At 42.4% G+C, this 12990-nt stretch overlaps 1 pseudogene; it reads right to left on the reverse strand.

Moving 5' to 3' along the window:
* Positions 1-3663: 3663 nt before the first annotated feature.
* LOC135324272 (vesicle-associated membrane protein-associated protein B/C-like) lies at positions 3664-7577 on the reverse strand (annotated as a pseudogene).
* Positions 7578-12990: the final 5413 nt, after the last annotated feature.

The following is a 12990-nucleotide window of genomic DNA, read 5'->3' on the forward strand; positions in this document are numbered from 1 at the left end:
ATACTGTACAACACATGATAATAGAAGTTTGAGCATTTTCGTAACTACATAATAGTAACTACGGTAAAAAAGACTCTAAAAGTAAAGGCAGACAAATCTTGATGAGAGGGTGAGATAAGATGGTGCCAGCATGGACATAACATTATGATAGGGTGGGAGAGTTTAAAAAAATTGGTTTTGGTATATGAAGCTTATAACAGATCATGCAGAAGGAGTAATAAGAGAGAGAGAGGACAATTGGGTGAGTGGACAGTTCAGGAGTGAGGACAGTAAAAAAGCATTTCTGAGACGGTAGAGCTATGGAAGGTGCTCCTTCTGCAGTGTAAAGGAGAAACTAATTCTAACTATGCAATTTGAAGCTATTTTCTGTATCTCTGCCTAACATAACCTGACTTTGAGTGAAATTTGGCTTTGATAGCATAAAATATTTAGCCAATTTTCACAGTAGTCATATTCTTGAAAAGGTGTAAGAGTCGTGGAAGACGTTACAGTAATTTTGTCTGCTTCATCTGGATTCAGCCATATTCAAGGAGAAAAAGTCTTTTTTGTAAATGCTAGAGGACAGTGCCTTTGTCAAAGCACTCATTTTGCTCTGCTATCGTGGCTTCACTGCCAGCAAAGTGAGACCACGTGCTACAGATTACAGCAGAGAGGCAGAAATGAATTTTCCTTGATTTCTCCTTGACTACCATTAAGCTTATGGTTATACTTTTCTTTTCTGGCCCCTCAACAGCACAAAAACGATTATTTGTTAGATTGCTCTGAATACCATATCAGTAAACTGATCCAAGTTAAAAATAACCTTTCTGTGCCTGTGAATGATGGCACAATGAAAGAGACAGTGTGAGGTGGGAGTGAATAACTGGGGAAAAGAGAGGAAAACAAATTTTTTTAAGCTATATATTTTTTTCACCTAAGAAAATGTAAAACTATAGCCTAAGTCTAATGGGCAGTAGTGGAAAGTAGAACTATAGACTAGGCCCAGCTGGGGGGAAAAAAAAGGAAAAGAAGTTTATGAGAGGTATACCTCCTTGGAGTAGCCAATAGCCCCTGTTCCCAGAACTCAGTGGTCCTGTTCATATTTAAGTACTTAAAGCACTGAGGTAGAACAGAAATATGACCGAGTCTTTGATATTTAGGCAAGTGCTCCAACTACTGGGCTTTTTCTTACTGAAGGACATTGGTTTCCCTTGAAATTTCATCTAGACTTGTGAAACTTGTCTTCTGGTCAAAACTGATGTGTTTCCACTAAAATTTTCCATTTCAGGGAGTAAGCATTTTCCAACAAACCTTTTTGTCTTGGCTCAGCCCTGTTTTGGAGCTCAGAGCAGCAGACAATTCACACTTGGCATGAGAAAGCTGATCATGTCACTGACCCACTGAATGCCAAACCATTCATTCCTGGCACTGGGAAGCAATCACTAACACATTGATTGAGTTTTGCTCATTTTATGTAAATACATAAATAATATATTTGAGTAGGGTGTATTGTTACCTATATTCTGAGGAAAGGATATTTAAGATCTTAAAACTTGGAGTCACTCAAAAAAATGACCAGTGAGGCTAAATTTTAATTTAAGATTACAGGTGAGTGTTTGTTCAGGCTTTTTTTCTTATACACACTATTACCCTATGTTTTCATGATTGTTTTAAGACTGTGTTGCTGCCAAAGAACCAGGTTTTCTTCCTCCATGTCAATGTTTATTTATGTTGTCATGCCACTCCCTCATCTGTGTGAAGGCAAGTATCGCTGTAGTCTTTTGAAGTACTGATTCACATTAAAACTTGACATTTTTTTTTGTGAGTTAGTTTTAAACTGGATCAGTTTCCCAAGTTGCAGGATGATTTATAAGTTAGAACAGGGGGTCTTGCAGTCTGATGCTCCTTTGTGGGTTCTCAGTTCACTTATTTTCAGCTTTATCACTGATACAAAACCCACCAGAATTGTTTGCTTTTTGGGTGCTAGGTTGATGTGTATTTGGGATTTGCTGAAATATATGCATTTTGAAAAATACATCAAAAACTGGACATGACTGTGACATTTCATATACCTAATATCCACAAAAGGTTCCTGTTACTCTGTTTGTCTGAGTAAGGCACAGTTGTTCCACCTTTTCCCTGAAAATCTCTGCGAAGAAAGCTATAAATCAGGATGAATTCATTAAAGAAAGCTCACTTTTTAATTCAAATAAGTGAGAATAGAAGACTGTGCTCTAAGTTTACCAAGATCCTCAAAAGAAAGTTCAAAGATCAAGACTGAACTAGAAAAGAGACCCAAAGGAAATATGGAAAGTGGTATAAGTAGAATTTAAAGTAGGAATTAATATGAATAAGATTACATCTAGATTTACTGTCTATTTACATTAACACATTGTTGTAGGGAGTCTTCATTGTAAGTGGGAATTGGACTTGAAGTGTTCAGTTGCTTGGATGACCAGATATGATAAGGCTGTGTCTTCTAAGTATCTCTGGCCCATTTCTCATCTGTGCAGCATCAAAAGGGACCTTTAGATTCACAGTTAAAGGCTCCTTGACATTGCCAGAGCTATGTGAGGTTGTCATACATAAGTTGAAGTAATAAGGAGGTCTATTTTTCTGTTTATGCCTATATAATATGAGTATTAAGTGCTACTTAATCAGAATGGTAGAACTGTAAAGCCACTTAAATGGAGATATAAGTGTACAATGGACATTCAATGCAAGATGAAAATGTAAAATGAACACGCAAGATGGGTCAGTCAGTATTTTGACAGTGATATGTGAAGCGTATTTCCTGACCATAGCCAAGCCCGGCTGGGATCGTAATGAGAAGAGCTAAAAAAAAATGGTAAATGTGTCCACATCTTTGAGAGTAGTTTGAATGTACTTTGAGTCTGATTATAGGAAGTGATGGGAAATGTTGCTGTTTTCACAGTTGTTATGAGGGTTTGATTCTCATTTACACTAAAGCTCCATAATGCTGATCAGATGGTGAGTGCAATGGGCTATGTACACTTTATGGCCACTAAAAAGCCACTGTGTTTTTTTTTGACATTTGATGGCTTCTCCTCAGTCTCCTTGGGCTTCTGAAATGAGACTGTATTTTGAAAATTGTTACTAACCATAACCTGGCAATATTTTTGATCTGCTCTGCTCTGTACAGTACTTGGTGCAATAGAATTGTTACGTTACTGCTGTACAAAGTTTGTCATGACCTGCCTTTGCCTAACGGGCTAATTTCTGGAAGGGATATGCTGCTTGCTGTGAGAAAAAGAAATATCAGCATTTCACTCTGTTTGGAATTTAATTAACTAGATACCTTTTTTCACATGTAAAAGTTTTGTAAGCACATCCTTAATTTCTTTTATACATCTGTTTATGTATACTTACACGTTCCAAATCCTTTCACTTGATTCTAAGTAGATTTATCTTCATATGGATCTCTGTGCCACAACTTCTGAACATCTACCTTCGAAAACAAATTTTATTCAGAGGACAGAAGGACACTCAGAATGTATTTTTGATTCTTTGAAATATACTTCTATTCCAAAATACATAGTAAATGTAATGCGTCAGCTAAATCCCTCTGGCGAGCTGCCCTCTTATCCAAAATTATGTAGCACTTGCCTTTTGCAAAGGCTAGCTTTTTGGTTTCTGTGGTGGTCTGATTCACAGACTCCGATGTGCTGGATCAGAATCAACTTTATTCAAGCAAGCAAGCCCTTTATATAAGCTCTAGCCCGGATCGGTACTTTCCCAAAGGTCATGTTCCCATCATCACTCCTTCTCATCCCGTGCGGCTACTACCTTATCTACATACTGCTATTTATTCCTCCCAAGGCTTTCGGCTCCTTAACTCTATCTTGTCCAATCCCTCGCTGCCTGCCCCTACATCTCCCCCTTTTTTATTTTCTAAACTAAATATTGCCAGTGCAGTGTGTATTTGTACAACAAGTACTTGATGCAAAGCCCTTCGAGTCATTCTCTGCACAAGGCTTATTAAGCAGGGGAGATAGATAGCAAGGGCTAGAAATCTTAGCAAGATTACCAATCCACACGCCAGTACCTTCTTAACCCACGACCCCAAACCTAACGTCCAGTCCTATCCCTCAAAAGGGTTCCACTCTGATTCTATCTACAACTTATTAGTGAGGTCGTGTAGTCGCGGTAAGCTTTTATGAATCGATAGTGACCCTGCACGAGGCAGGCAGGTATTGCCAGAAAACGTCCCGACATGGGCTCATCTTAACGGGCTCTCAGTCCTCGTTTGGTGTTTCGAGGGATGCGTCAACCATCTTAACGGGCTCTCAGTCCTCGTTTGGTGTTTCGAGGGATGCGTCAACAGGTCGAATCAGCCGTGCAGGCATCCAACGAGGCCCGTTACCTGTGGAGACACAAGCATAACCTTTCCCCCACGTTAAGTCTACTGGTTCACTCCATTGACCCGTTTCAGGTTCTTGTAGTGAACCCGAGGCTGTTCTTGCCACGTAGGGCATGAGAAATGCTTATTAACTGCACTTTGGTCCGTATAACGGTTTAAGAGGTTGAGAACATATAAGGCTTTCCACAGCTGCTCTTGTGGGGAGGCACCGGGGCTATTCCCCCTTTTTTGTTTTTCAAGCATGTCTTTTAGAGTACGATGGGTACGTTCCACTATTGCCTGGCCAGTTGGGGAATGGGGAATTCCGGTCACATGAGCGACCCCCCAGGTTTGGAGAAATGCCCGCGTTCGCTGTGCAGTGTATGCGGGACCACTGTCAGTTTTAATTTGAGTGGGAACCCCCACTGTGGCGAAACAGGCAAGCCAGTGACGACATACATCACGGCCTTTTTTTCCCCCAGCATAGGCAGTAGTGACAGCGTAATGGGAAAGGGTATCTACAGAGACATGGACGTATTTCAGTCTTCCGAATGAGGGATAATGGGTAACGTCTGTCTGCCAGACATTGCAGGGTTGCAGGCCTCGAGGGTTGGTCCCTGAGTAGGGTGGTAACGGGGATACATTTTGGCAATGGGGGCAACTTTGGATAATGTCTTGGGCCTAGTCCCTTGTGATATGATAAGTTTTTTGTGGCGCTTTTGCATTTTAGTGGGGAAAAAAAAAAAGAAATCATGGGACAATTTAGCCTGCTGATCAAAAGTCCCTTGCTGGGTTCCGCTGGGTTTTCCTCCTTTGTCAGGAATGGGCAATCCTCCTGACATAGTTGGACCAGCTTTTTTTTTTTTTTTTTTATCACACACTCTCTTTCTCTCACTCTCTGGGAACCGCACTCACACCCCCCGAGTCTTTAACTGCTAGGACTGCTGTCCCTTCGCAGCGGGCGGCTTCCTCAGCCGACGGGCGCCCCGGTCGGTTCCCAGGCTATACACACTCGCACACACAGTACTGCTCACGCTCACACCAGTCACAGTGACTCTAGACTTCTGTCTTACAGTCTTGCAGTGCGCCTTACGCTGATCAGGCTGCGCACTCCCCTTTCCGGCCGGGCAGAGCTGGGACTTAAAGCCCACTCAGACCCTGGGGATGGGACTCGCACCCGTCCCCTGGTACGCCTTACGGTGGCCAGCCCGCGCACCCCTTACAGTGCACTGTTACCAGACCAGAATTTAGAATTTAGGCGGGAATTTAAGACTCACCTTTTCGGTGCCTCTCGTTGCCAAAGATCCCAGGTGAACTCACCCGATGGCGCCAGATGATCGTTTGGAGACGAGAGGCCCCGACAGTGGTCGCCTAGGGTCCCACCTGGGTCGCCAAACTGTTATGGAAATTAGGCTTGTCGGCCACCATAACAGGGCCTGACCCTAGGTTCCCGCAGAAAAGTTCAGAGCCAAATCAAAGCAAATTAAATAACCAAATCCTAATGATACACGTGCAGTAATCACAGCTCGAGCCGGGTGCCTCCGAAGAGGGCCTTACTGATTTAGACATTACAGAAGAATCTGTCTTTGTTGCAGTTGCGGATACAATTTCATTTCTATGTCATAAGGCGTATCATTTTCCGTTGGTAGCTCAAACACACGCCTAAGTTTCGAATGCATGAGTTCTTCTGGTTTTGCTTCTTTCCATACTGCTTCCATATCTGAAGTATCAGCTGGAGCAAGCATAGGCTGTTGGTTTTTCTTTTCTTTTTTTTTTTTTTAAAGCCATAAACTAGTGTTTACTTTTCTCATTAGGATCATAGTCCAAAGGCTGTAGCATCACAGAAACATTAATTGATGTTCCTGCATCGATAATTGCACTGTTAGGTCTTACACAGTATCTACATGGTGCCGTGGTCTTAACTTTGAAGCACACATTCCCGTCTGCAGGATTGCCGAGCTTCAGGTTTGCGGTGACACCATCTGTGAAAGGCCCTTTGAATCTGAGCTCGTGCTGCCGTTCCAGGCTGAGGCCTGCTCCGCTTTCGCCATGTTCCTCCTCCTGCTGCTCCGCGGTGGAGAGAGGAAGGGCCGGGCGGGAGGGGAAGGAAGGCAGGGAGGAAAGGAGGGAGGGAAGAAGGCAGGCGGAGGGGTGTCCCCGGCCGGTGTAGTCACGCCCCGCCGAGCGGCCCTGGGGCGATGGATCCTTCCCAGAAGGCCGGGTCAGTGTTGGGGGGGGGTTGTGGGCAGTCCGCACTCGCAGGAGGCCCTGTCTCTTGGGGGGGGGGTGGTTCCGAAGGGGCCGTAAGATGGACACAGCAAGGCGCATTAAGAGGCGGATAGAGGTCCGGCTCCTGTTCCGGATCGATTTGCCCTGGGTCAAATGGATTGTCTGGGTCGTTTCCTGGGGAGTCCCGTCCACCCACTGCTCCCAGTCCCCGTGTTTCCTTCTGGCTATGCTCTTTCAGAGTCTCAAGCATGGTTCGCCACGGGGCTAAAAGTCCTGCCGCCGTCTTATCATTTCTTGTTGCTGCGTCCCAGAGCTTAACTCCGATTGAGTCCCACGTACCGAGGCTATAAATCGTGGTGGAATTCACCTCGGGACAGTTCGAGCGTGCTCACATCAATAACATTTTGAGGTCTTGGGGGGGGGGGGGGTGTATATCTCTGCCGTGCTGTTTCAAAGTCTTTTGCATTACGTTTAGCACGGACCTATCCTGCGGGGAGATTCCGTTTCCCACGACTCCCACGCGTTCCCGGCCGCTTACCTCCGTCCAGTGGTAGGTAACCTGTTGCGCGCAATGCCGCTTCCTTTCAGCGGCTCCCCTTCTGCTTCCTTTCAGCAGTTCGCCAGCTCCTTTCAGCAGCTCTTTGTTCAGCCGGGCTCCGCCACCGGTTCAGCTAACCGCTGCCTCTACAGCCCTGGACGAAGTCAGTCTTCGGTCCCTGTTCGGGCGTCATTTGTGGCGGTCTGATTCACGGACTCCGATGTGCTGGATCAGAATCAACTTTATTCAAGCAAGCGAGCCCTTTATATAAGCTCTAGCCAGGATTGGTACTTTCCACAGTGATCTATGGTACTTTCCACTCCCCTTGTAAGCGCCATGTTGTACTTTCCCGAAGGTCATGTTCCCATCATCACTCCTCCTCATTCCGTGCGGCTACTACCTTATCTACATACTGCTATTTATTCCTCCCAAGGCTTTCGGCTCCTTAACTCTATCTTGTCCAATCCCTCGCTGTCTGCCCCTACAGGTTTCTACTTTTGGACCTCTGCGTGGATTATTTATTTTGAAAGATAGAAATGTTCATACTTAAAGTCCTCTCTATCTTGCTGTGTTGGATTACTTGTTTCTGAGGATTTGCTGTTGGTTTTATCTGTATGGCTGTCTCTAAATTGCACGTTGGATAACAGATGAATATCTTTTCCAGTTCTGTTACACAGTGAAATAATCAGACCATGTGATAATTACACAAAATCTGAGCCTCATACCTACATGCTAAATATGACAACACTTTCGAATTGTCACCTGGGAAGGCTCTATTCCCATACAAGTTCAACTGACAGAAGTAACCCAGGCTTGTTTTGTAGAGGTCTGATTTAGCATGGTTTTTGGCATTGAGAGGACTTTGTAAAGACACCCGAGCAGCACTCAGTGCCTTCCCATAATGTTCAAAATGGAACTGTGCAGCAGCTCGTAAACTTGGGTTGGAAAGCGACTGAAACTATGATCCAGCGCTGCTTTGCATGGCTTAGTTAAAGTGAGTGGAGCATGGCTAGCTCAGGGTGGCTTTGCTGCAAAAGGGAAACTCCATTCCCTACTCTAGGGGAGAGACCTGGCTGTTTCTGGCTTAGAAAGAAGAAGGAAAGGGGAAAAGAGCAGAGCTGGGGCAAAACAAGGGAAAGAGCCTTGGAGCATGCAGCAAGCTACTCCTATTTTTGTGTGGAGGAAGAGAAATGGGGAAGACCGTGATGGTGAAGCCACCACTTCTTGTGAGGAGCCACCACCAACACCCTAGTCCCCTCTCAAAGCAGCTGCAGCTTTCAGTCTAGCTGTCCACAGCTCTGGCATAGGGGATGCAAGTAGTGGGGCCATGGCTACTTTCTTGCCCCAAAAGTTTGCAGATATAAGCACCTGCCTGTATAGCTTGTGCCTAGAGCCAGCCTTGGAATGTAGCCCGTACACTGTAAACCAAACAAACCCCAAAATCCTGCTGCCAATTTTGCTGTGGTTTAAGTTGTAGGTATACCCAGGATCCTCAGATCCTACTGAAATGGCTAAGTGTCTCCCTTGCTTTCTGGGAAGGTGGATTAGGCCCTACTTTGCATAGTGCTTATATGATTCAGAAGATGCCAAGCAGGGACCAGAGATGACATTTTTTGGAAATAACCCTGCGTGTGCTAAAATGCACTTTATTGTTATCATATTGCACATGGACAGAAACAATCCTTACTCATAAACTTGCTTTTACCCACACAACAAGAAGTTTTTTTATTAAATAATTTGTTTCTACTTTTGCTTCTATTTTCCTCCTTCCTGTCCCCTGAGAGAGCTTTATTTTCCCATTTGCTTTGTAGATCAGCTAGGGGATCCTTTTCTCCGAGGTATGCAGTGTGCATGTCTCATGCAGATTTAGCTTATTATAAATGCAAGCTCCACCTCCTCCAACAGAAAAACAAATGATCAGCATGCACAAGTATAACAGACTAAATAATAGGAATTCTGACAGAAACACAAGGTAAGGCAGTATACTGTAAGGCCGAGCCATCATAAGGAGCTCTGTTAGGAGTGCTCCCTCTTCTCTTCGATGCATCACATCACTGGCTGCACCTTGTTATAAGATTGCAATAAACTGAACTTGGATTAAGAAGTTTTCCATGTCAACCCCTTAGGGCAGCTGATTATAGGTTTGACCTTTTGAGATTCTGTATATTTCCCACTTAATCAGTACAGGAATTAGTTGCTGCTAAGTAGGATCTATGGGAACCCTATGGGAAAAGTGAAGCCATCTAAAAATAATGAGTCTCTTTCTCTCTCTCTCTCTCCCTCCCTCTCCTCTCATTTTGAGCTCTATTAGGCCATGATAACAGTCTTAATCTAGGCTACACAAAAACATAATATGGCATGTGATGTTTGCATTATATTGAGAAAAAGAGGTCTGGGAAGGGCTTTTGGCAGCCTGGAATGTAAATGAAACTTTACAACATGGTTAAAAAATGCTTCATTCCCTGCCCTTTTTTTTTTTTTTTTCATACAAAAATTTGTTTGGTTGAGCTAAGGCCTTGCGAAGCTTTTAAATCCAGTACCTAAGATTTTGACAGAGTAATTGGTTCTCTGTTGCCTGGGCAATGATACAAAATTGGAACCATCTCCATTTTGTCTTGTTACAGTAACGCACTTGGTGGTTTAGATATAATCTCACAAAGTAGTCAGTTCAGTCACCAGTTCATTTCTCAATAGCTGAGGCCTGTGGTTTTCTTTTTTTTCCTGCCCTACCATTTGGTTTCTTCTTCCTCTCTCCTGCCGCTGCCCCGCTTCGTTTCACCCCCTCCTCCCCTTGCCAACTGTCTGTGAAACTGAACAGCATAATAGATGTAATTAGACCTTCAGTAATAGGACTGAATGGAGCAAGCAATGAGACTCCTTCTCGGGAAGCAATCAGTGCATTAGGTCCCCAGGACTGAAACTGCATTTAACAAGGTTTGGGGCTTAGGGATTGTCAGTCTAGGCTTCTATTGCTTCCCCAAGAGAAAGCTCTACCCAGAATGCAAATCTTCATTTACTATTGCTACAAAAGGGAGGAAAAGAACATTAGCCACTTTATTACACACATAATGAAGCGAACTGTAGCTGTTAATATATTTTTTTTCCTAGGCAGTAAATCAACTGTTCACAAGTGCTAGTAAGTATAAATATGTATTTTGTCTGTGCTTTAAAACCATTTCCTGGGTTTTCCTCATCCCTCCTTGGAAGAAGATAGATAGTTTTGAGTGGTGTCAAATAAAAATATACTTTGTCAGACTGACACTGGTATGTTTCCATGCAGATGCAAAGGTTGATGTAATAAAATTTTTCCTTTTTCAAGAGGAATGTAGATGTAGCAAAGTTTATATGTGGTCTGTTGATTTTTATTTCTGTGTAAGTTGGCGTTCATGTAAAAAAATTATCTTTTAAAAATTATATCCTTTCATCATCAGGTCTTGGACCTCTACCTTCATGCAGTTTACCTTCCTTAATAGGTTGTGGTATGGATATATGCTCATATATGTTTCTTGTTGTTTGTATCAGCTTGTATTACCTCATCTAAATCCTTTGTCACTCAGCCCAGACATATATGTAGAGTAAAAAAAAAGGAATTTTGTCCTCATTCAGGGTATAATCTTCTGCATACCCTGGCACACAGATAAGGAGGAGGTGAGAAACTCTGACACATCCCAAAGGGGCAGGAATACTTCCCAGGTCATTGTTCATAGTGTGGGAAGAGAGAAAGGCTTGTAGAACCTGCCGAAACTTCCCTTCCATCCCATATCTTGGCACATATATTGAAGGCAGGCAGAAGAGGTCAGTACATTTGATGTTATAGCACTCTCCAGCCTTTCCCCCTTCATGAAAAAAGCGTGAGATATCTGCCACCAACAAACCTGCCACATCTCCCAAAGTCATCTCTTTAACCCATTCCCCCGATGGGTCACTCAATCCTCTGATGTAGGCTCTCAAAATCTTTCTGCTCTTCTACCAATGCAGCATCATTTCTCCCCACTCTACCTGACAATTCGTATTTCCTTAGCATTTTCCCAGACCCTCTGTTCACACTTCATAGAAAATACTTTAAGCATAGAAAATGAGTAATGTGGGCTGTATTTTTTCAGACACAGTTTTAGCAATTTATGAGCTTTCTTCTTTCTTTTTTTTTTTTGAAGCAAAATACCTTCTTTAACAGAAGATATTTACAGATAAATGGTTTCATTCACTCCAAAGTTCCACCAGATTTTCGTTAAGGGTTATATTCCAGATGACCCTCATTACATGCAGATTGTGTACAATGACTCTTGCATTTACTTCTGTATAAATTATGGGGTTAAACCAATATTTTTTTCCATTTTTGGCAAATTGTATTTTAATTTAATAGTTACTGTCACCAGTTTCTGGGAGACTGTGTAACCTTTAGAGTAATGTGACATGGTATATAAACACTATGTCATGGCATTGTGAAATATGTCATATTTTACTATCATAGTGATGAGAAGCAATAATTTCAAAGTTAGGCTGTATGCAAGTACAATATTTAATGACGTTTGTTCTCACCTTTATTTAAACAAGTTCATAAATGTCATGAGATTAGAAGAAAAAAATGCACATATTTATATAGAAGGTGGAGCAGGAAAGCAGATATGGCGATGAAATTTTTTGTGGGCCTCAATAATTCAATATAGCTTCCCAACTAAGAGTCACAAAATAATCTCAGCACAATGTCTTCCCATTGTTCTGCAGTACTTCCATTAGGCCCTTAGATTAATACAAACTAATTGTGTTTCTTTAACATGGAATAAGGCTTCAGACCTTGCCATGTATTTTTAAGTCTTAACTATAGGGTTATTTTGTGGCTGTCTTCTTTGATTCTTTTCAGTGACTGAGTGGATCTGCAGCTGGCTAAGTTTGAAGCTCTACTGATCAACCCATCCTTGTTGTACACTGCAAAACTATCTTGAAAGTTAACTTTTATCAGTAAGGCAACTTGTTCAGGCCCCATGGGTGCAGAGGCCTAATTGAAAGGAAGGGGATAATCAACCCATTGGCTTTGACTACAGATAATGAGCAGTGCTATGGGAGAAAATCTATTATCAAACTAAACCCCCAAGAGGTTTGAAACAGAGTAGCCTCATTCAACACGATTAAAAGCTTTTTCCAGATCCAGAGAACACATCTCATCAAGAAATGTCAGAATTACAAAGGTACTTTTAAAGCCATGGTCAATGGGCATTGCTAATATTAAGTCCCTGAGCTTATGGAGCTTGTATGAAATTAATCTTTACAGGATCAACGAGATAGATAAAAGCCTTCCAGATTACTAAACCATCGAAACATCAGCACTTGCAATGAAACAAAGTCTGAAATACTACAAAACTTTTGTACTAAATAAAGTTGATAATTAAAGGTCACCAGTATTTTTATATGAGCGCAGAGCAATATTTTGCCTTTTACCCTTTCAGAAGTCAATACTGAATACTTCAGGAATTTGGGAAACTCCATCACAGGTGATCATCTCAGCTGCTGTAATATCAGTTGGCAATATTAGAGTGGCTAGTATTTTGATTACAATCAGAGCTGAGTTAACTAAAAGGTAATCATCACCTTTTAGAGTGACAGGCTAATATGCAGTTGAGATGTCCTTCTTTATCTGCCCTCCTCTTACGGCCTTCTTTTAAAGTTTGTGCACCTTGATTAAACCCTACAGTTTTAGTCACTTTTTTTTATAATAACAACTTGCTTCCAAGAATGAAAATCTAATCCTAGTACTGAGTGCAATGGCCAAAGAGAACTTTATTTTAGCTTATTCTATTTGTGAACAGCTGGATTTCATTTTCTCTTTCAGCTGAATTGCGAACATGCCCAGAGTTTGTTGTGCGATAGTGAACTATGCCTATTAGTA

The sequence above is a fragment of the Dromaius novaehollandiae genome, chromosome W (assembly GCF_036370855.1).
Source record: "Dromaius novaehollandiae isolate bDroNov1 chromosome W, bDroNov1.hap1, whole genome shotgun sequence".
Classification (NCBI taxonomy): Eukaryota; Metazoa; Chordata; class Aves; order Casuariiformes; family Dromaiidae; genus Dromaius; species Dromaius novaehollandiae.